The sequence below is a fragment of the Falco cherrug genome, chromosome 13 (assembly GCF_023634085.1).
Source record: "Falco cherrug isolate bFalChe1 chromosome 13, bFalChe1.pri, whole genome shotgun sequence".
In the NCBI taxonomy this organism is placed as follows: Eukaryota; Metazoa; Chordata; class Aves; order Falconiformes; family Falconidae; genus Falco; species Falco cherrug.
Window position 1 is genome coordinate 4,015,180 of NC_073709.1, and position 21,022 is coordinate 4,036,201.

Sequence of the window (21,022 nt, forward strand, 5' to 3'; positions counted from 1 at the left end):
AATGGAGATAAAAATTTCGCAGCAGGTGAATAAGGACTTAACAACCTGCAAGGTCTTCAGACTTCACTCTTCTCCACTACCATTTTGTATCTCCTATTGACAAATTATCATGTATATTTTCAGGTCAGCCCTTCTGACAGTGATATAAGGGGTGTTACAGTGGCAGCAGGATTAAATTCCATGTTTTGTAAAATTCAAAAGTTCTGGCTAAATTCTTTTCCCAGATTTATTGTTACATCTCTGTTACCGCCAGTGGACTATGTATGAATAAATAAAGACAGAAGAGGCTCAGTGGCTCCCATCATGCTCACTGAAATTCATATTGTACCACTTAGGACAGAGTGTAACCCAACATTCAGCTCAGTCAGCTTAGGTATCGACCCTGAATGCCACCTAGCTGTCAATTATCCCTGAATGATATTCCGATCTGGTAGAAACAGTGGGTCCTGACATGGAGGATCACAGATCACAGCCCTAGATCTCTGCTGTAACTCCAGTACCAGCACTTCTACTTCCCCAAGCCAGTAATTTGGTTCCTGATTTACGATACAAAGTGATACCTGCACTCTTTCCACTTACCGATTGCTATGCCTACCTGGTGTCTTACACCAGCTGCCACAGGGTAAGTACATGCAAAGAAAATCTGAACACCGCTTCCTTTCTCTTCCTACCAGCTAGTCAATTCGGAGAATGTACGTGGGGGAGAGCACTCACTTCTGGGTAATACAAATTCTCAGAACATTTTTACTCTTTGAAGAAGCTTAATATACTAAAATGTATCAAGAAACGAGTAACAATCTAGTGATGGCTTTTATCTGAGAAAAAAGCCAGGCGAGTCTTAATGACCTTATCAATGAATAGAGAGAGGTCTGTAATCTTCAGTGGCATTTTACCCTGTTCACAGTAGATGACTGGGCCTGAAATAGTTTACTAAAAGGAAAATTCAGCTTTTCTGTGTACTTATTTATTACATAGCAGGAAAGTAAAGGGGGGTGTGTGTGTTTGTCTTATTAATCTGCCGTTTCTGTGTAGCAAATAAAAGTACTTTGACTGAATAAAGTCATTATAATTTCACTAGCCAATCTGGTTTTTGCATCTCTTGGTTAAACAAGAAAATGGAATTTTAACATTCCATTAAAGTATACCCTCAGGCAACAAGGTACTTTTGAAAATTTGTGAAAATCTGAGTACAAACATAGCGCTGAAACTAATTTTAACATATCAAACTGCAGTGATTTTTGTTCATTTACAAGTAGGAAAAAATCTATATATAATTTAGCTGATTTTATCAGAATGCTTGAAAGAGAATCTATCATCAGTTAAAGACAAATGAAAGGGGTTTTTATTTAGAGAAAGGAAGTGACTAAAGGTCTTGGAGGGAAACAGGAAGGGAGTTCCAGATAGCCTCAGCAAGTCAAATTAACAAGCCAGAGGAAAATACAGCTCTCCAGCACTGAAACTATACTGCGAAACACCCTTTCTTTTAGCTCTTTAGAAAATTATTTTACAATTCTTTTATGAAGGATTGTCAACAAGTAGGAGTACTTTGCAGATATTCAGCAAGTTAATGTACAACTTGGTTTTCGTGAGGTGTTTTTACATAGCAAACTTAGGAAAAAAAGCATTCAGCACGTGAAAGAGAAACCAGTTGGTATGTTTCTGCATTTCCACAGCAGTGCTGACATTGGCTACGTACTGGTTGGATTTTTGAACTTCTGCTTGATCTCACACAGAAGTAATATGATATCACAGCATATCGTAGGCTAGGAAAATAATTGTGATGGGACAAATGCAGTATTACCACTTCACAGTGGGACCAAACAGAAGAAAAAATAATTTGGTCTCAGATAGCAATTTTAAAAGATGGAGTTAAAACTGCAAGGGTGGCTGGATTTCTGTCCCTCCTTTTAAGCCTGAGGTACAATCCTTCAGGTTTCAGGCATCATGTCTTTATCTCTGGAAGGATAAAACTCCGATTCTTTTGCTTTCAGATTTTGCCTGTCCTCCAGTGCCTTGGGCATCAAGTATATTTACCTAGCAAGTTTGTCTTTGAACAACTGCTGTACTTCTTTTCAAGATCAGTGCTGGGACATTGTGACAAAATCACTGCTCCGTTTATTAATACAAATGCAGCACATGGAAGGAAAAAGTGTTAAAGCAACAGTACAGAGGGATTACTATCTCTTGATGGTAACTGAGTCAGGTTCAGCTTTATCAGAATCTTCTGTGGGGCCTGCCTTTCAGCCTCATCCTCTGCAATAATTAACATTTTCTTGAAAACAGCTTTTTAAACCTTTTATGTTCTTGTTCCAGGCACTTCCTATTCTGGTATTGTTTCTAACATCCCATAGGCTGACTGAGATGAAGCCAATTTTTCCACTTTTTTTTTATGCCTCCCAAGATCATCTTGATAAATCAAAACAGTCGGTTTCTACAGTAAATGTCTCATAACCATGTCAATATGCAGTATCCTGATCCAGATCTGTCACTAAGCATTCTTTAAAACTTCCTTCAGCCAGCCAGCCAGGTGCTAAGCCAGGCCATCTGCATAAAGGAGAGTGGTTTAAGAACAGCTCTAAATTACACCAACTGCCATGAGTGAGAAGTCGCCATTAGCTGTAGCTTTAATTTCCTATACCTGGGTGATTTCTTCCTAGGCCACAACTTGGTCTGTTTAAGCTTTCATTCAAAGGAACTAAAGCTGATGCGTAACATTAAAATCATGTTACAGCAGTGAACAAGAATATATTTGCTCACCATTAAAATATACCAGCATTTGAAGTGAATCAAAGCAATGACAATGCTCTCCAGCAAATGAAACTGACATGAGAAAGTCATCTCACTAAAACTGCACAGGAATCCACTGTTAATTGAATTTTGATCTGTCGACTCTTTTCCTTGAGAAAGAACCATTGGGTCTTAAAAGACAATACATAGTTAAGATACCAATTTTATGTCTTACTGACGTACAGAACCCTAAGCAGTGGCATCCTTCCACACCCAAAGAAGACCTTGTTTACACTGAAGACAGATGAGACTTCGGTGCAACATAAGAAGTCTCAAACATTTCCTGTAGCGCTTCCATGTTCCTAGATAACCTCCTATCTACATACTGACCCCAGCGAAGGCTGCTTAACTTGCAGGACTGACAGGTTCCCAACGAGAAGATAGCGTGGATTTAAAATAAGTATTATCCTTGAAGTCTTTTCCTTTCTGCCCAGCCAGGGGGCTGAGGATTGGATACTTTGAGAGACCAGGCAGTCAATCAGAAAAGTCCTTAAGTGAAAATGAAGACTAAAGATTGAACTTTCATTATGAAATGACGTGATATATTAATAATAAATTGTATCAAATGTGTCCATTCACAGGTTAATAACAGTGTATTAGGAAAACATGACCATGGGAATGTGGCAGAACAATTGCTAATACTACTTTCTAAATTAATCAGATTACTGTAGAAAATTTAAACGTACAAGAATGTGAAGTCTTCTGAGACTCTCTGTGAGTATTCATTGATTTTCTAAGGAATTAGAATGAATGGTGAAAAATTTTCGCATTACCCAGAATACAGGCAATTCCCCACTTTAGGGTTAATATTGCTACTCTGCAACTCCCCACACTTTCAAGAAAAACAATTAAACTCTTCACTTACCAGTTTGGCTATAATGCTGTACACTCTCCAGAAACACAAGGACCACCAGCTTCCTTGGACCTAGACAGAAAAAATCCATTCTTTATTAATACTTCTTGCAAACAGATCAAGGTAGTATTATAACTGCTTTTTCTAATTCGTGTTTTCCCCTCCTACTTTTCATTTAAACATCAATGCTTAAAATCTGTATCGAGTTTAGATCTCAGCATGCCTAAATCTATACCCATGGACATGGCTAAATTCAAACTTTCCAGCCTTAATACTTAGCTTTTTTTAATGTTTTTATTATAGTTATGTTCTGTATTATGTGAACATCCCCCACACTGTAATTAAAAGTAATGAACGAGCAACGATTGTTCCCTGTGTGCCTGAGGGCTCAATGGAGGGAATAATGGCCATTGATGCCCAGGTACCTTTTGGGTCATTTGGACTGACATATTTGTGACATTTAATTCCCAGGGAGTAAAGGAAGAAGGATCTACTCATTACATCACAAACTAGAGCAAGGGCAGGACAGTTCTACAAGTTACAGGTGTAGTTTTAGAGCAGGAACAGAATTTGGATGGTGTGTTCCAGGCTCAGAATATCTAACCCCTCTCTAAATCAGAGGTGCTCAACCTCTGATTTCTTAACTTGGAACATACAAGTGATTGAGCCAAATTAGCTGAACAAACCAATTGAGGAAAGTATGTTCCCTGCGTATTCAGGGGAAGATGCAGGTGGCAAGAGCTGATCTGGCAGCTCCACCATTCTGACTCCAGACACTGAGCTAGTGCTGCTACAAGCTCGATGACTAGAATTTACAACTCTAACAGCAAGAATGACCTATCTGAAATCATGGTATTCTATCTACATTATTTTAATAGCTTTTTGAAAACTTAGGAATTCATGAAAGTTATAATAATTTGGAATTAAAATTGGTTCATTTTTTAAAAGGAAAAGTGCATATAATTTAAATTAGAAATCAATATTTGGTCTTTTTCAGCATTGATATTTAACCACGTAGGAAAGAAACAGCCTGGGAACCAACATTCAGGGTTATTCCCTTGGCTGCCAAATATGCCCAAGGAGTAAACAGATTGGTAACAGCAATATTTTCACCATTACTGTAGACAAGGTTGGTGGCATTGCTACTGGGACTATGAAACTTAAATATACAGGCAAAGTTTGCACTGGAAGCAACAGTACTGATTTTAAATGGCTCCCATTTGAAAGGTAGGAGCCCACCATCTTCTAGCACATTGCTCACTGCTTAATGACTTGTCCTTTGTAACTGCTTTTATCAGATTACAGCAGCTGGAGTCTTCACTTGAGTTATGGTGGTGTTTTGGGGTCACAGTGCCTCTTTGACTTGCAAAGGCAAAACGTATGGCAGCTTTGGAAGACGCCACCAAGACTGTAACTGCTGCTTCTTTCTTATGAGCATTTAGGGAGTTCTTCCTTTTATATGGGTGAGACAAAGACAGTACAGCAAAAAAAAATTTCAACATGACTACCCTGGTTTCTCTGTATCACATCAAGCTGATCATCCACTGACTCCCTCACCTTTCCTCACATAAACCACCCCAGCTTTTGAACACTTTGGACAATTTCAGTTAACTATGGCAGTGGCAGAAGATTCAAGGATATTGAATTCCTGATAGTTGTGTAAAAATCAGCAGCTGGCTAAATTACAAAGAGCTGCCTAGCTCTCCTGTGGAGAGGGAGCCAGGAGAACTTGGTTGTTACCCATTCCATTTGGGAGCCATCAGCTAGTATGTAGTTTCCACAAGCCTGTCTGTCTTTTACCTACATGCCAAAACCAAAGAGGAGGATGAGAGAGATGTGAGAATGACTGAAGATATTCCAGGATAGAGATGCAAACAATGCAAGACCTGAAGCTATATGAAACCTGAATTTTCTAGTTTTACTGGTTTTGGAACTGGTTTCTGACTGTTGTAGATAGGGATGTATTTTAGGTGAGTCACGCCAGTGGAACTGTGCTACCTAGGTGTAGCCAGTTTTAGAAGGACAGGAAAAAAAAAAAAGATATGTCTTGTAGGCTGAATTCTCTCTGATATATCCTGTGAAAATGAGCAGAAACAAAAGGAAAAGATCCTGAAAAAAACAGCACATGAAAAAGAAGTTACACAGGGCTACTTTATACCCCAAAGAAAATCGAGGTGCTTCAGACTTTCTAGGCCATGGTGTTTAGCAGGTACTACCTATTCTGTTTTCAAATGTCTTTTTTTTCAGTGCAAATACAGGTTTTGCTCTTCTAACTTGTGAAAAACAACATATTTCAGTAGAATCTGACTACTTGAATACCATGTAACACCTGCTCAAATTACTACTTCAGCACAGGCTATTAGCTAAAGTTAAGTGGTTGTATTCCATCAGGTAGAATCAGGTTGCTAAACAGTGCAAGTTTTAATGTATAAGCCTGGAAATAAATATAACTTGAACATATCCCGGGCAGAAATGCCCAGGATAAATTAAAAAAACCACAAAACCCCACAGTTTGGCTTTAGAGGTAGCTAGCTATTATGCTATTTATCTTTCATCCAAATCTTACCCACTTTAAGCTTTAGGAAATAAAATCAGACTTTAGAACTAGCAGTCTTTAAGATTTATCCAACTAAATTGATTCAACAGAGTTCTTGTAAATTTTTCGTTGTGCTATTGTCAAGTTGAACAGATCTCTTTGATGGAGCACATCACCTTCCTGAAGCTAATATATATAAACTAAGATGGCAGGCGCTATCTACCATCAGGAACTTATTTCATTCTCCATTTCTCTTTGCTTGCAATTTTTATTTTTACCTAATCCCTATTCACTCAGATGTTTCATGAGAATAATGACTGACTTAAAATTTCTTTCTTTTTTTTTCCCGCCAAATGTCACCTGCTGAATCAGCTTCAAATGACTGCTGCTAAAAGAATAAAATCATATAATGCTTCAGCTGTGTAGTCTGCTGTAAAGCCAGCCTCACTGAGTGATGACAAGTAGCTTTTGACATTACACCAGTAGTAATTTCTTTTACCTAGACTATAATCTAGACAAGAAACAAGTTAATAAGGCATACAAATATGTGCATACTTATAGGCAGCCACTGAACACATGTCAATTTTAATTACTCTTTCAGCACATTGTACTTCTTACAGTGTAAAACTGTTTCGTAAGTATCCTAGTAAAAAGAATAAACTTTAAAAAGGCCTATTGATTTCCATTTGAAATAAATACTTTTGATGGTGCGAAGACAGCCTTCTTGTTCCTGTTAGTTAAATCTGAGAATTCCTCTATTTTACTCCATAGCTGTCTGATCACAGACCATATACAAGCAGTTTCTTCATGGTTTGGCAAGCTCATGTGGCTGATGTGATGGTAAGATATATGTCTGATGACTCATGTGGTCTCTTTTCAGCACTTTAAACCAAGTGCCATGCTTACCTTCTACTCTTGTCTCAGAGGAATTCCCAGATTCAGCCCACCTTTAGACAAACGCCCTCACCAGATCATCACTGCCATCAGGCTGCGGCTCATCTGACAAAATAAAGCCTGAAATTCATACAGATATTCAATATATTTGTACTGAACTCTTTCTTTGAAGCAAAGTATCCTTCATTTTTCTTCAAGAATATAACAAAAAGAAAGGTTGTAAGACACCAAGATGTAGATGCATTTAATATTAAATAAATATAATATTTCATCCAAACCTCTATCCTGGTTTTTCTGCAAAGCGGGTAGTGGTTGCTATCTCTGTAGATTCAGCCCCTCTGCCCCGATCTTAGGCACTTCCCCCTCGCCCCACCAAATCCATTCTGTGGCTGCCCCAGGATGCTGAACTTGTAATTTCTGTATCCCACTGTGGGATAAGAGGAAAGACAGCTGGGAGCAGACAAAAAGGGATGCTAAAATGGACTAGACCTCCAACTGCTGTCCCACAGAACAAACAGTACTGTCAACTGCCACAATCTAAAACAACTAACTTTAGCTCCCTCGGACTAAAACAGCCCAGGACTGGTTAATTCTTACTTCTTCACATAGCATCCATCTAACTGCAACCAAATAAAAATAAACGTATTATTCCTAAAAATAGTACAGGATATCATCTCCCATATTTTTCAGAAATGGCAAATGCTATTTGAACTGCTTTAACAATGAAATTGGGTGCCGCCATATAAATACATAGTATATGATACATTGGTTCAATTACAGATAATTTTATGGCAATTGAGTGACATTTAAATTTCTATTGCATTCCTACCAGTATGTAATTTTTAAACACACTGTGTTAGGGATTTCATCTTCCTCTCTGCTTGGAAATTGTGGTTCAAATTACAGATATTCCTTCAGCCTAAGTATTTATGCATTTATAGTTGTGTGTGGCATATATATGTATGTATGTATGTATAAATTCATATGCAAAATGTGAACCAAAAAAGCAAAAGATACTGTCTCTGGCCTGACTGGCTGTTCGGCTTTAATTAGGTTCATGTTTACGCTATGGAGTGCTTAGGCTTCTCAGTCAGGTACCACGACTCACCGCGTTATGCAATGTACTGGCATGTTAAGAAGTCGATTCCTCCTACACACAGCTCGCAAAACACAATACAACAGGTGGATGAAAGACATGTTGTGTGGGAGTGTTTTGGAAAAATGAGGTAACAACAAACCAAAGAGGTCAGTGGAAAAAGAGCAGTCAATTTGCTACCTACCATTATTGGTTAGTCGATTTCTCTTGCACATGTTTTTGATTTGCTTGGATTTGAAAGACATCTAGAAGCAAGCAAGGAAATATATACATGGATTGGGAAGACAAAAAGAGTAAATAAAAAGATTTTCAGTGAGCCAAGAATAGTATCCCATAATATTAAATTTAGATACATAAGCAGACCAAAATATAACAGATAGCATATACAAGGCACTATATATTATACTATACATAATTGCACACATTTCTGTGAGTCCTCCTCTGTTGTAAGGTTCTAAGGCAAAGACTGCATAATCTCCTATTTACAGAGCGTAACACCATGAACCCACAATCCTGATCATAGCCCCTGCACAATACATAGATATTATAAATACCTCCTGCCAGGGTGGGCTTTTTCTTTTTTTCTTTCTCAATCAGATTTCTCACAACTCCGCAGACAGGCCAAACACGTCAGCTGGAAGCACTGCTGAACCAGGTGCTGGTAACCCACACTGCAAAAATTCACAAGAATCATTACGCCCATGAAGTCAATGGCACAATATACAGAACAATTTAATTTCCATTTATTCTGCTTCATGTCTAGCTTCATGTCAGCACATGACTGATTTGTTTTAAACTCCTGAGTACTGGCAGCACACTGATGTGTGGGATACGTGTATGCAGTGTTTGTAGCCATGTCACCTGGGGCAACGTCACATGGGATTGGACAAGATAGGCAGGTTTTGCAATACTTGGATAAGGAACTCAGAAGATTACTGCAAAAGATAACATTGGGTATTTGTGTTCTCATACACAGAAACTGACACTGCCACAAGCTGGGTTGTACTCTTCCAAAGATAATGGCCATCTAAACCAGCATGCACAAAAAATGGCTGGTTCTTCCTGTCCATATGTCTGAATAAAGTTGTTTTCTTAGGAGGAACAACCAATACTGAAGCCAGGAGTTTGGGGGCTTGTCAGTGATGGTTATGCGGGGAAGAGACTTAAATGGCAAAGGAGGAAGGTGGGAATTTGTGCACAGAAGCTGTGAATGGTAGCTGAGCAAGCTCCCAGAGCTTTGCGGCCTGGATGGCAGAACAAGCCAAGCAGTGTCAGTCGGCAGCAGCCAGAGAAAAAAGAAAATGGGCAGAACAAAATGGAATCTGTATCCCTACATTTTTGAAAGAGTAGCCTGTGGCCAGACGTGAGAGGGTTAGGAAGAAAAGAGTGAAATGAATCATGAGCCCAATATACAGAAATTGTAAAAGGTGAAGACACAAAGGAAAGGGCAAGAAATCCCCTTTCCTAGCACAAAAATAGATAAGGCAGGGAAACAACGAAAAATGTAATTTCAGGTTACCTTGCTGCACTGCATGTATTAATAGTTTGATTCAGTTCTGTTATTTGAAATGAAGACAGAAGAAAGGAAAGGGCATAAAATCCTCCTTGCAAGCAGGAAAACAGATGAGGCAGAAAAACAACAAAAAATCTGATTTCAAGTTACCTTGGCAACTTTTTTTAATAGTTTTTTTATTATTTATTTAGTAGTTTGTATTTATATCTTTATTCCATTGTTATTTATTTCAGTTATACATTTAAGCCTATATTATTCACTACTCTCTCATTCAAAACTTATTTTTAAAGACCAGTTTTTCTCTCAGGCATCTGCATGTAAGCATTACTACAGTAACATACAGTTGTTTATGGGTGACTGAAGGCAATAGGCCTAAAACCTGGTGCAAGACAAATTAAGAGTTTTTTCGGGTTTTAGTATGACGAGGACTGACTTTGCACCTTTACCTTCTGCTTTTACCGTTCTGCTTCTTCTGGTTGTATGAAGATATTAAAATAGGAAGGTGTTATCCTAAGTTAGACAATTTTCTGAAACAACCATGCATTCATTTAATGAATAATAGCAAGCTGGAGTCTCTGCATTTATGAATACCGTTCAGATTAAACTTCTTGTAGACTAATCATTTACCCTCAAATTACTATTAAGCAAAAAAACCCACCCACAAATAAAAGCTGAAAAGACATCTGAACGTATAACAATAGTAATAAGCAAAAGCCTTACTATGATTAAACCTTTAATGTGATTAAAGCATTTTGGAAGGATTACACCTAAAACCTAGAAAGCACAATAGAGCTGGGGAAAAAATCAAAAGGTATTCAACTTGGAAAGGAACAGTTCAAGAGATGCAGCCATTTAACTCATGGCTTCCTCAGCTGCAGGAAGTATGATCCAGTACAGCTGCTTCAAACCTAGAGACTGGTGTAATGAAGTGAGAAACACAAATGAGCTGAACTGACAAGAGTTTGGGAAAGCAATGTGAACCTCAGCTAGCAGGGGGAAAAAAGGACACTTAAAAAGAAATTGATGTTGTCCTAACATAAAGTTACCAATATTAACATAATCCTGAGTGCTCATGAGGGTTTGAAGTACCACAAGAAGAGATCTGAAACCCTGCTGCATCGGTTTGAGAACTGTGGATTGTGGACCACTTTCTGGGCATGCAGCAGCCCTGCAGAAATCGTCTCCCCCTTGTTTCTCCAGAGGGAGCTTTTCTTCTACACAGCTCTGCTGTGTAAGGAGCACAACCTCATTCTAAGAATACCACAGCCCTTTGTTGCAGCTTTACACGTTAACGACATTGGTAGGCTACGATATTTTCAAAAGATAACCCCAGAAATGTGTGAAATCATGCAAATATATATTTTCTTCTGGAAAAGTGAAGTGATCCTTAATTTTTATCAACCTGGGTAAAGATCAGCTCTAGAGAGTTCATATTATGTATTTAAGAGAATTGTCACTAAAATCAGATTGAACCTTCTTATGCAAAGAGTTACTGGCTTAGATCCTCAGCTTGTATAGATTCAGGTTGCTTTATTGAAATCAAGATGCTGTTGGGAATTCATGTTAGCTGAGAATCTGGCTTGCTACAGTTAGGCTTAAGAGGTTCAAAACTGACTAAATGAAGTGTGGGCTACATGAAAAAGCACGGTGTCAGAAAATATCTCTGTGTAGAATAACACTCCAAGCTGAAGTCTGATACCAAATCCACCATACATCACAGAAACATGGAAGTGGATCTGACTCCCAAAGTCCGCCTTCCTGATGTTTAGTCAAGAGAGGTCAGAAGATCATCCATTCTTCACATACCCATATATCACAAGCTAAAAAAATACTTCCCAATACTCTGCTACAAGCTTTCAGCCCACAGCAAAGACCAAAAGCTAGAACTTGCAATATTTTTTATATGAATGACAGTAGGTCTCTTCACAGATAAATTTTAAAAATACTCTGCCTCCAAAACCAGTTACATTGTTTCCTGTTATTGTCTATAATGCCCTACAGCAATTTTCCTCTGTACATTTGAAAAAAGCAAACCCAAACTGGAAATACTGCTGTTTTTCAAACTTGAGCCCGTATTCCCACTACTTTAGTAATACAGTTTCTATTTGGGATGATATGCAACACTGACACCAAAGAAATTAAGAGATGGATTTAGTAGGACCATGCTGTGATCTTAGGCTGACAAAGAACAAGCCATTAAAAGGGCTCTGCAAAGTCTAAAAAAACAAAGAAAAGAAACCTTTAAAGCAATTGTTGTTCATAATCTTTTTTTAAAAAAAATGTATACTAGGGTTTGTGCAACATGCATTTTTAATGATATCTGGCTTAACTATTAACTGTGTCTTTGAAAATAAGTGAATGTTGCCACTGTCAGTATTTTTCAGAAATTAATTAGATGGGATGTACCTATAAAACCATCTTTTAACTGCACCCATTTTCTTGTATCTGAAGATTTCATCTAGTCTTTGTACTTGATTCTAAGCTAAAGATTCTCCTGAATAAAGTCCACATATTTCTAAGAACAAGCAGTTCAGATATTTATATTCTAGTTACCACCACACCACAAGAACTGAAATAGCATCAATTAAAATTGTCATTGACCTCTTACAGAGCACTGAAATAAGTGCCATTCTCCCTGTGTCCCAGCTGCTTTTTATACAACGGGGTATTTTATTTCCTCTGAACATTTGATAGGAAGATTAAACTGTCCAGTGTTTCCAATTAAAACCAGTTTATGTACTACAGTGGGTTTAACTACTTCATTAAACCACTCATTATGGATCTCCTCACAGCACTATTTTCAGTTCTTTCCTTCAATCCATAATTTTTTCACTTATGGATCTAATAAAATCATCAGGAAGCTTAAATTTCATTCATATGCCAAGTATCACAAAGATGTAATTAAAAATTATTACCACTATCCCATCTGCCACTTCTGTGTGTTGTCAGTGCACCTGACTCCTCTGTGCGCAGAGTGTTAAGAAGTCTGAAAATTAATGCAGTATGAACAGAGAAAATGTCCGTGTTTTCTAGATATAATTTAAACTGCATTTCTTTTACAACACCTTATGCTGCTCCTTCCCAACCCCAAGAATCTCTGGTGTGCCAGTGGGCCTTCATGGGAGAGAAGTGTTTCTCCTTTCTCTTTGGGAATACTGCCAATACACTTCCTTGCCTCTTTCGGGTGCAATTGTCTTTCTTCATGTCTATGTTTTGTTCCATTTAGATCAGCGTAATGTTAGACCCTTTCTGCTGATGTGTATGCATGCAGAATTAATAGACTTCATCTACTACAAAAAGATGTTGGCAGGAGTTTTGTTGGCAGCAGACAGAGTAAGCACATAACTCCCTTAGTGGCTCAGTTACCCTGGTTGCCAGCCACATTCAATATTGGCCTCAAGGTGCTTCCTCTTGACCTTTAAAGCCTTGTGGAATCTTGACCCGACTGCATTCTCCAAGGCAGCAATTCCCTCTCCTTCCCGAGTACTAACAAGCTTGCCCAAGTCCTCCCTGTCTCACTAGCAGGTATACAAATACGCCCAGCTAACTAGCAACTTGACTGCATCTGCTATCTTTTTGCTGCACAATGTCCAACCTACTGTGATCACCAAAGAGATTGTACTCTTTTTGCCCCTTTTTTCCCCAAAAATGCTGGTTTGGCATCCAAAGTTATGCTGATGTCCTTAATTTTTATGTAAATGCTACATCTGGTTGTTATAAATTGAAATACAAACTGAAGATGTCACCTTTGATCACATTCTTCCCTCATCAAACCAATACTGAGATTTAAGAAACAGGTGACAAGCATACACTGCTCCTGATGGCAATTCATATTACTGGGTGAAAAGATTAAAAAGAGTGAGCTTTCTTTAGTGTAAATCGATCCACACAATCTACCTTTATTTCAATTCGGTAAAACTTTCAGTAAGTAAACCACGGTTGTATGCGTGATGTAATTCAAGGACAACACCAGCTCCTAATCCTTTTGACCCTCACATCCATGAATGAAACCAGAAGCACTATCTTTGCTTGTGTGTCAACTAACAGGTCTTGAGCTTGAGCAGTGCTTGAGGTGTATGTGCGTTCCCCTTCATAGTCACAACCTGCCCTATCTAGTATCCAAAACTGTGCTTAGTAGCAAAGTATTTGCTGGACTGGACCTAAGAGCAAATTTATATTTAAAAAGTTTTTACTTTAAGAAAATTAGGTTATATTCTGAAAATAAAACACAACTTAAAACAATTTGTTGCCAGCTTTGGGGGAAAGAGATCCAGATTAGCACTGTGACCCCTTTGGCCTTTATGGCACTTGCGTCAATACTGCCAATAGTAACAAGCCACAACAAATAACAGAGTTTGCATCTATAGCCATAAAGGCATCTGCAAAACCATTGTACGCAAACATGTAGTTAGAGTTGCATTTCAAAATACAATTTTAAACACCAAACTCAAGCTAACTGAAAAGACCGTTTAAACAATAGTCAATAAATATGTCACTAAAATATAGATATTTTTTTCTGTTTACTTTTCAGGGGATTTGCACATCAGTCCTCTCATGAAAATGGTTTTCATAGATAAAAATTTTAAGCTTCTTTTTAACAAGTCCATACTTCAGCTTCCCAGTAAGAGTTCAGCTTTTCCAAATATCACCCCTTGGGGAAAAAAACATTGGTTCCAGAGAAACACATAGTTGTGTTTGAATGGAGGGCACAGCTTCTGTTTTTAAAATCCTGGTTATACTTAACAAAGTACTGACACAGGCCTGCATTGCAGACGGCTTATTTCTGAGCATAAAAAGACAGCATAAAGTGAGAAAGCTGATACAGGCCTCTTTTTATATTACTGGAAAGTTTGGCTCAACTCCAATCTTCCCTCAGTTTAGGGAGTACATGTCAGTATAAGAAAACAAAATTATTCAGACACTTTACCTTTCTAACATCATTTTCCTTGAGGTCTGTCTCCTAGTCTTATTCCACGTGCCAGAGCTTTCTGTGACAGTCACAGGTTAACATAAAGTGCATGTGATAAATACTGCAAGCGGTACCTTCACTGTAATTGCTGCTATAGGTACAGTGTAATTGCTACAAATAAGCAATCATTTTTATCATAGTAAAAGAAGGTGTGGTTTAGTTTGCACTTGTCAGAGGGTCTGTAGGAGTTTTCACAACAGAGAATCAACACTGCTTTTATTTTAACAACAGGAGCTGTTCAAGTGATGGTATTTAAGGAATGAGGTCACATATTCAAGCTGTTTAGATACAACAGTGTTCAAAGATGTCAGTCAGGCTCCAAAGTAGATAAAAAGTGCATCAGCTTATCAGCCAGGCATTTCTAGTGCTGGTGTGCTTCTCACATTTAATAAAGCAAGGCATGCAAAGTGAACTCCATCCTGGCACAGAAAGATGCTTCTAAAGCCACAGTTAGAATTAAAAAACTTGACACATGTCTCTCAATGCCTACACTTCAATGGTTCAAGAAAAAAAAAATCAGTGTTCTTACCTGAATCAGTTGTTTTTCTCTGTATTAGGAAAGATCTCAGTAAGATAAATGTTGCAGCCGGAAAACCTAGGCAACTAAACATATTTCAGTCACTATATTGATGAAACTTACTCAGCAGTGTAAAGTACTAATCTGACTTTATAATTTAATCCAGATGTATTTGTCTGACATGGAAGATTCGGCCCAAGGTTTTTTGCCAATGGCAGAATATATTTGAGTTTTCCCATGCATCCACATAAAGACCAAAATCTACTCCTTTCAGTATCACATTATTTGAAAAATTGGCTTGATGGCTGGCATGGTCTGAAATTACTTGGTATGACTGTAACCTCAGAAGAAATTTGCTTGATCACAACTGGACTTAAATTTGATCTTTTGTAAAAAAGATCAACAAATTGTTGATAGTCAAGTGGTCCAAATCTGATTTACCATATGCAGTTCTACTAAAATCAACAGGATTATAAACACTGATACCAGATTGTATTTGGCCCACAACCTTTGCAATAAATTTCTTTTCAAATATAGGCAGTTTAAAAAAAATCTCCCTTGTCCTAAATACATGTAGCATGATTACACAGACAAGTTTATCTGAAAAATTTAAATCTTGTGTCCCAACATTTTTACACTCCTGTGAATTTCTTCTTAATAGTTGCTAAGTGGTATGTCCTTTCTGAGAACACATTTTAGAGAAAGTATTTGCCTCTGAAGTTTTTACAAATATATTTCTGATACATGTCTAAATTACCATTTTTGTTAAACAGAGGCCAAAATGAGGAATTATAATCACTTCTCTGGAGAATTTACACTGAACAAGGCTCCACATTGAAAATATTTACATGCATGACTTCAATAAAAGTATTCATATAAATAAAATAATTCATGTGTATAAATGTTGCAGACCTCAGCCAAAAAGACAATAGCACTCAGTGCAAAAACCCTGGAATCGTCTTTAATACACACAGGATAAACCAGGCTGTCAGGCAGTGATCTGTATTAAATTTTTATGAAACAGTTGATGCCAAGTACATTTCCTCTGACTTCATAAAAGGAAAACAATTTCTTTCCAGGCCTCAAACACCTAGCTGATACTTACATTAGGCTTTAGCCATTTACATCATTACAAAGATATCAAGATTGGGCCTTTGCACTGAAAAATATTTTAAAAAATATTATTATTAAGTTTCTAGCTTCCCCTAAATTGTATTTCACTGGGCATTGAAGCAACGAGATTGCAACAGTGATGAAAAATATTTACAGCCTAATTGAATTTACATTGCTTGATGTTTACACAGAAGCCAAAAACATTCAACAAGCCTCACCTGTCCATGTGATTAGTGCCCAAGGAAATACCCTTTGTTGCTTAACAGCAATACTTAGGTACATGAAGAATTAGCTCCAAAGAAAGGACCTGAATTTCAGGAATTAGCCCTGAGAACTTGCTGCAATGCCTGCTCCCATTATTTTTGTACAGCTCCAAGGGACTGTAGAATTAGGCCTAGTATGGTACCAGAAGTCCAAAAATAATTAAGTATAATTTGAAAATATCACAACTTCAGATTTTTCCAAATGTGATTTTATTTAATATTTGTTATGTTAAAGAGGAACAGAACATGTAGGGGTAAAACCCTTTAACAGGGACTTGATTCACAACAGTCATGTACCCTGCATGACATAACCCTTCAATGCAAAATATTTTTCAACCATAAAAAATATCAAGCAGCAAGTTATGCAGACAATTATTTCACTAAATTTGAAGCAAATAAAATTAGCAAATCAGTAACTGTTGCTTACCCACTTTTAACCTGGACAGCAACCATCTGAACCGTAAGATATTCAGTATTTATCTCTACAGAAAAGAAGAAATGTGGAATGTCCAACTGTAGACATGATCAGTGAAAGTACTGCCACAGAAAGTGAAAGTACTGAAGGCAGCAGCCAGTGTGTAAACTGAGACAGTTAAAACTGACTATCTTCTGTTTGAAAAAAAAATATTTTCACTGACATGACTAAAACTATTCTTGTTGATTTCCATGCTGTATCAATCGCTCTTTTCTTTCTCTCTCCCTCCACCAACAGCAGACATAGATAATTTTTGTCCTCTCCTTATTCCAAAATGAAATTAAAGCCTGTCTGGAAAAGCCTGATTTTTCTTTCAGGAACTTTCATCTTGTTCTTTTGGCACTGTTTGTTGTCTCTCTTGTTTAACCTGTGCATGTAGTCTACGTACCTGAACCTGCCCCAAAACAAAATTATGATTTAGGCTAAAAATAGAAAGCAGATTGTATCTAGACTTCCTGTTGGAAGTATAAATTGTTTATGTTCATTGAAAAAGAGGAAAACCTGTTGCTAGCTACTGGAAATAATCTTTCCAATAGACAAACCTGACTGAAAGACAGTCTCCCTAGAAAGTAAGTCCCTGGACAGTCTCCCTGCTCTCCAGGCTCCCACTGAATATCCTCCTTCCTTTTGAACTCTCCCCATGGTGGAAGGTGACGCAGAGACTGAGGTCTTATTAAGGAGCATTTACATTAACATTGGTTGTACACGTAGATTGCACTCAAGATAGCCAACAGCAGTAAGTTCGTCCCTCAATGTAAGCTGCCATGGCAACACTTTTGGTTTGGGTTTTTGGGAGGATTGGCTTTTGGTTTGTTCAGTGTTTCTTTTACAAGTATGGTGGCATCACACTGAACATCCCTGTTGAGATATGACAGGTTAGAGGTGACAATTGCTTAGTTTCTTAGAGTCATCCAGGCTGCAGAATTGTTATCAGTGCTGGAAATACAGTTTTCAAGTTCAAAACCTTATTACACGGCACCAAGGCTATGTTAATAAGGTTTCTGTTGAGCATTTTTTCCCCAAAAAGTTTTTGACCAAACTCACTTGTCTGTATAATACAATAAACATCTCAAAAACCTCCCAGACAAATGAAACCTATCTTAAGTTGTCCATTAAACAATTTCCAGCCAAGGTAATTTACTTCCATTACAACCAATTACTAGGGAACTGACAGCATTTTACCACTTCATTATTTCATGTTATCAAAATGCTGGGTGACCTACCATGTTCAAACATCTCATTTCTTGGCTGAGGAAAAGCTATCACAGTTATTTTACATACCTGATTCAGAAAATCTGCCATTGCTTCTTAAAAATGGAGTTCAAATAGAAATGAATGATTCTATTTCAGTTGTTTACCAGAGATACTGGTAATTACAAGTGTTTCTAATTTTCTGTTTATTGAAGGTACATTACAATTGTGCTACATGCTGTAGTACTTATTTTGGCCAGATCCTCAACTACAATAAACCAGCAAACCTCACTTATGTTAATTAACTTGTGCAATTTAGGCCAACTGAATGTAACTGCCTTCTGGATTTTTCTGTATTTTTACGCTTGCTCACATTAATACACTTGTTTCTTGTGAGAAGCAGAATTACTAATTGTAAATGCAAACAGAGCAAAGTCCAGAAGAGTAAGCCTGGAATAGCCTCTTCATTTCTCTACTGTGATTGGCTAGACATTACACAACAGCTTCAAAAAGAAATACCCCAAAACCAGAACGCGTTGTCATCTTTTGGTCAGCTATAGTATATATTACCTCACAAACTATTCTTCCTTTTGACAGCCCCAGCAGAGCCTTCTCCTGTTTGAGCTTTTGCCAGCAAAGCTCTGAAAATGGTGTCAGGGAACTGATTTAGCCCAGTCACACAATGATGCTGAGTAACTCTGATCTTCACCGGGAGTCACTTCTGCTGCTGTCACTTCTGAGTCATGACCCTTTCTGAGGAAGGAGCCTTTGCTGCTAGCTCAAACTTTCTTTGCGACATCAGTGCTGAGTTCAAAGTGGCAACTTCCCACAACAAAACAAAAGGTCCAAATAAGTTCCTTTGGGGAAGAAACAATCACCAATCCCTAGCCATGACTTACTAAATACTTCTACTTTTTTATTGTTTCTTTTCTTCACACGGAAGTCAAATTGTCTTTGAAAATCATACATCCAAATCCGCAAAATGAGAACTTCCTAAAAGCAAGTTCTGACCTCACTTCAATACTCTCTGCCTTCATTCCCTTTGGTCCACATCATCTTCCTCTTTTCCTCTATAGTTGTTTCCATCTTTCTATGTTTGTTTCCTTCAAACACCTTCTAATCTTTTTATGGTTTTTAAACAAAAACATGTTTTCTTTTTTTTTATTTTGGGAAATAGTGGTAAAATTCATTGTTGGATAGTAAGGAGGACACACAGCTTTGAGGTGACTGCAGATCTTGCCTCCCAGCCTTAGACTCCAGACTACCCCAACTCTGTAAAGAATTTTTCCACTGAGTTCAACAGACATTACTAGATCTCTATGGCTTGACTTCGCCATCTTACAGACACATACAAGGCTTTATTCTAAACTATGACATACTTTACTGTTCTTTCTGGCTTACTTTTAGAGTAGTAAACGGGAGGATTCATTTTACTTCTACTACTTGCCTTCCCTTGTAAACATAACATTTATCTCCATATGTTGCCTAGTTAAACCAAGTCAATTTATTGTTTATAACTCTGGATTTCTGATTCAGTGCCAAGAGAGATGACAATAAAAAATCATTGAGAGTGAGTGCTCTGGGAAGCTACTTCCAAACAATAGATATTTACAGATTTTGTTAATTTTACAGGCAACTTAAGCCATCGTGCAATCTAGAAGTACTTGTGTCTTCAAGTTAGGTAACTTAGATCACTCCATGCTAGGTAAACTTTTACATGTCACTCATTCTATGTAGGCTGCCAACATTTACGTTCTTAGACCGATGAAGTGTTCAAACCATAAGCACAAGCATCTGAATTCTTTCAAAAAAAGGATATATAAGCATAAGACAAGGAAGAGGCAGTCATAAGAAGTCTTTATCAGCTCTGAAAATACTAAGTCATGCTCTGAGGAGTGCTGAAATTACTTTTCTTTCTCAACCCACCTATGTAATGCCTTTGCAACACTGGCAAACCACAGATAAGCTTTCTATAACTCCTTTTTAAAACGTCACACATCTGTGAGAGTCCAAGTAGCTGACCAGTGTTGTCCCACTTCAAGAGTTGGTTGGGGTAAACTCTCTCTCCCTTGCAGTGTGCTCAGAGTTAATCACCTCTTCATGAAACAAAACAAATTTATTTGGATTGAGCTTCAAACTGACAATAAGCTTACCACAAACTATTAACAAATAAAATGGTTTTTGTTGCAAAAAAATACACACACCAGGATATCACTCAGCTTTAAGAATCATGCCATGTAAAGTTCTCTTAAATATGTCAGATGTAGTAAGCCAAAAATTGTAGCTTAAATTGTCTATACATTTACCCTTCTGTGCAAGTAGGTTTCTCTTTTCCATTCCCCATTGTCCGTCGCACATTTTCACCTGTCAAAGCACATTTTTAAAACCAGCACTGGGGCAATTTCTTCCCACACACAACCCAGTAGGAATCCCCAACTAAATAATTTCTGCATTCTCTCTTTCACCACAGCATAGCGGCATAACCATACTGGGCTTCTGAAAGCAGTTGATGGCTGCATCTGTTTGGAGACTTTGAAAAAAGCCCACATTTTCCCAGGCTCTTCAGCTTTGAAAAAAGCTTGCCTGTATTAAAAGCGTTTCCCTTTCCTGCCTTATAGCAGGCCTTACAGCCTCACCAAAGTAAGGACATATCATCAATACAGACAACATTCTTTTCTAATTGAATTATAAATGTTTCTTTTTTTCTTTTCCCATATAGACAGCAGTATTCTCAGTTCAAGTATCTCCCTCATTCTTTTTTCACGACTTCAAAAGTGAAATATTGACCCAAAACACTTGCTACAAACACTGTGAC

At 37.7% G+C, this 21,022-nt stretch overlaps 1 long non-coding RNA gene across 2 annotated transcripts; it reads right to left on the bottom strand.

Moving 5' to 3' along the window:
* Nucleotides 1-1,996: 1,996 nt before the first annotated feature.
* LOC129737246 (uncharacterized) lies at nt 1,997-9,109 on the bottom strand. Of its 2 annotated transcripts, none has more exons than XR_008734856.1 (4): nt 8,721-9,109; nt 8,351-8,411; nt 7,083-7,175; nt 1,997-3,712 (listed from the first exon to the last, which is right to left on the bottom strand). It is a non-coding gene; the product is annotated as an uncharacterized LOC129737246 (long non-coding RNA). The 2 variants fall into 2 exon arrangements; XR_008734857.1 differs by having other exon boundaries at nt 7,083-7,190.
* Nucleotides 9,110-21,022: the final 11,913 nt, after the last annotated feature.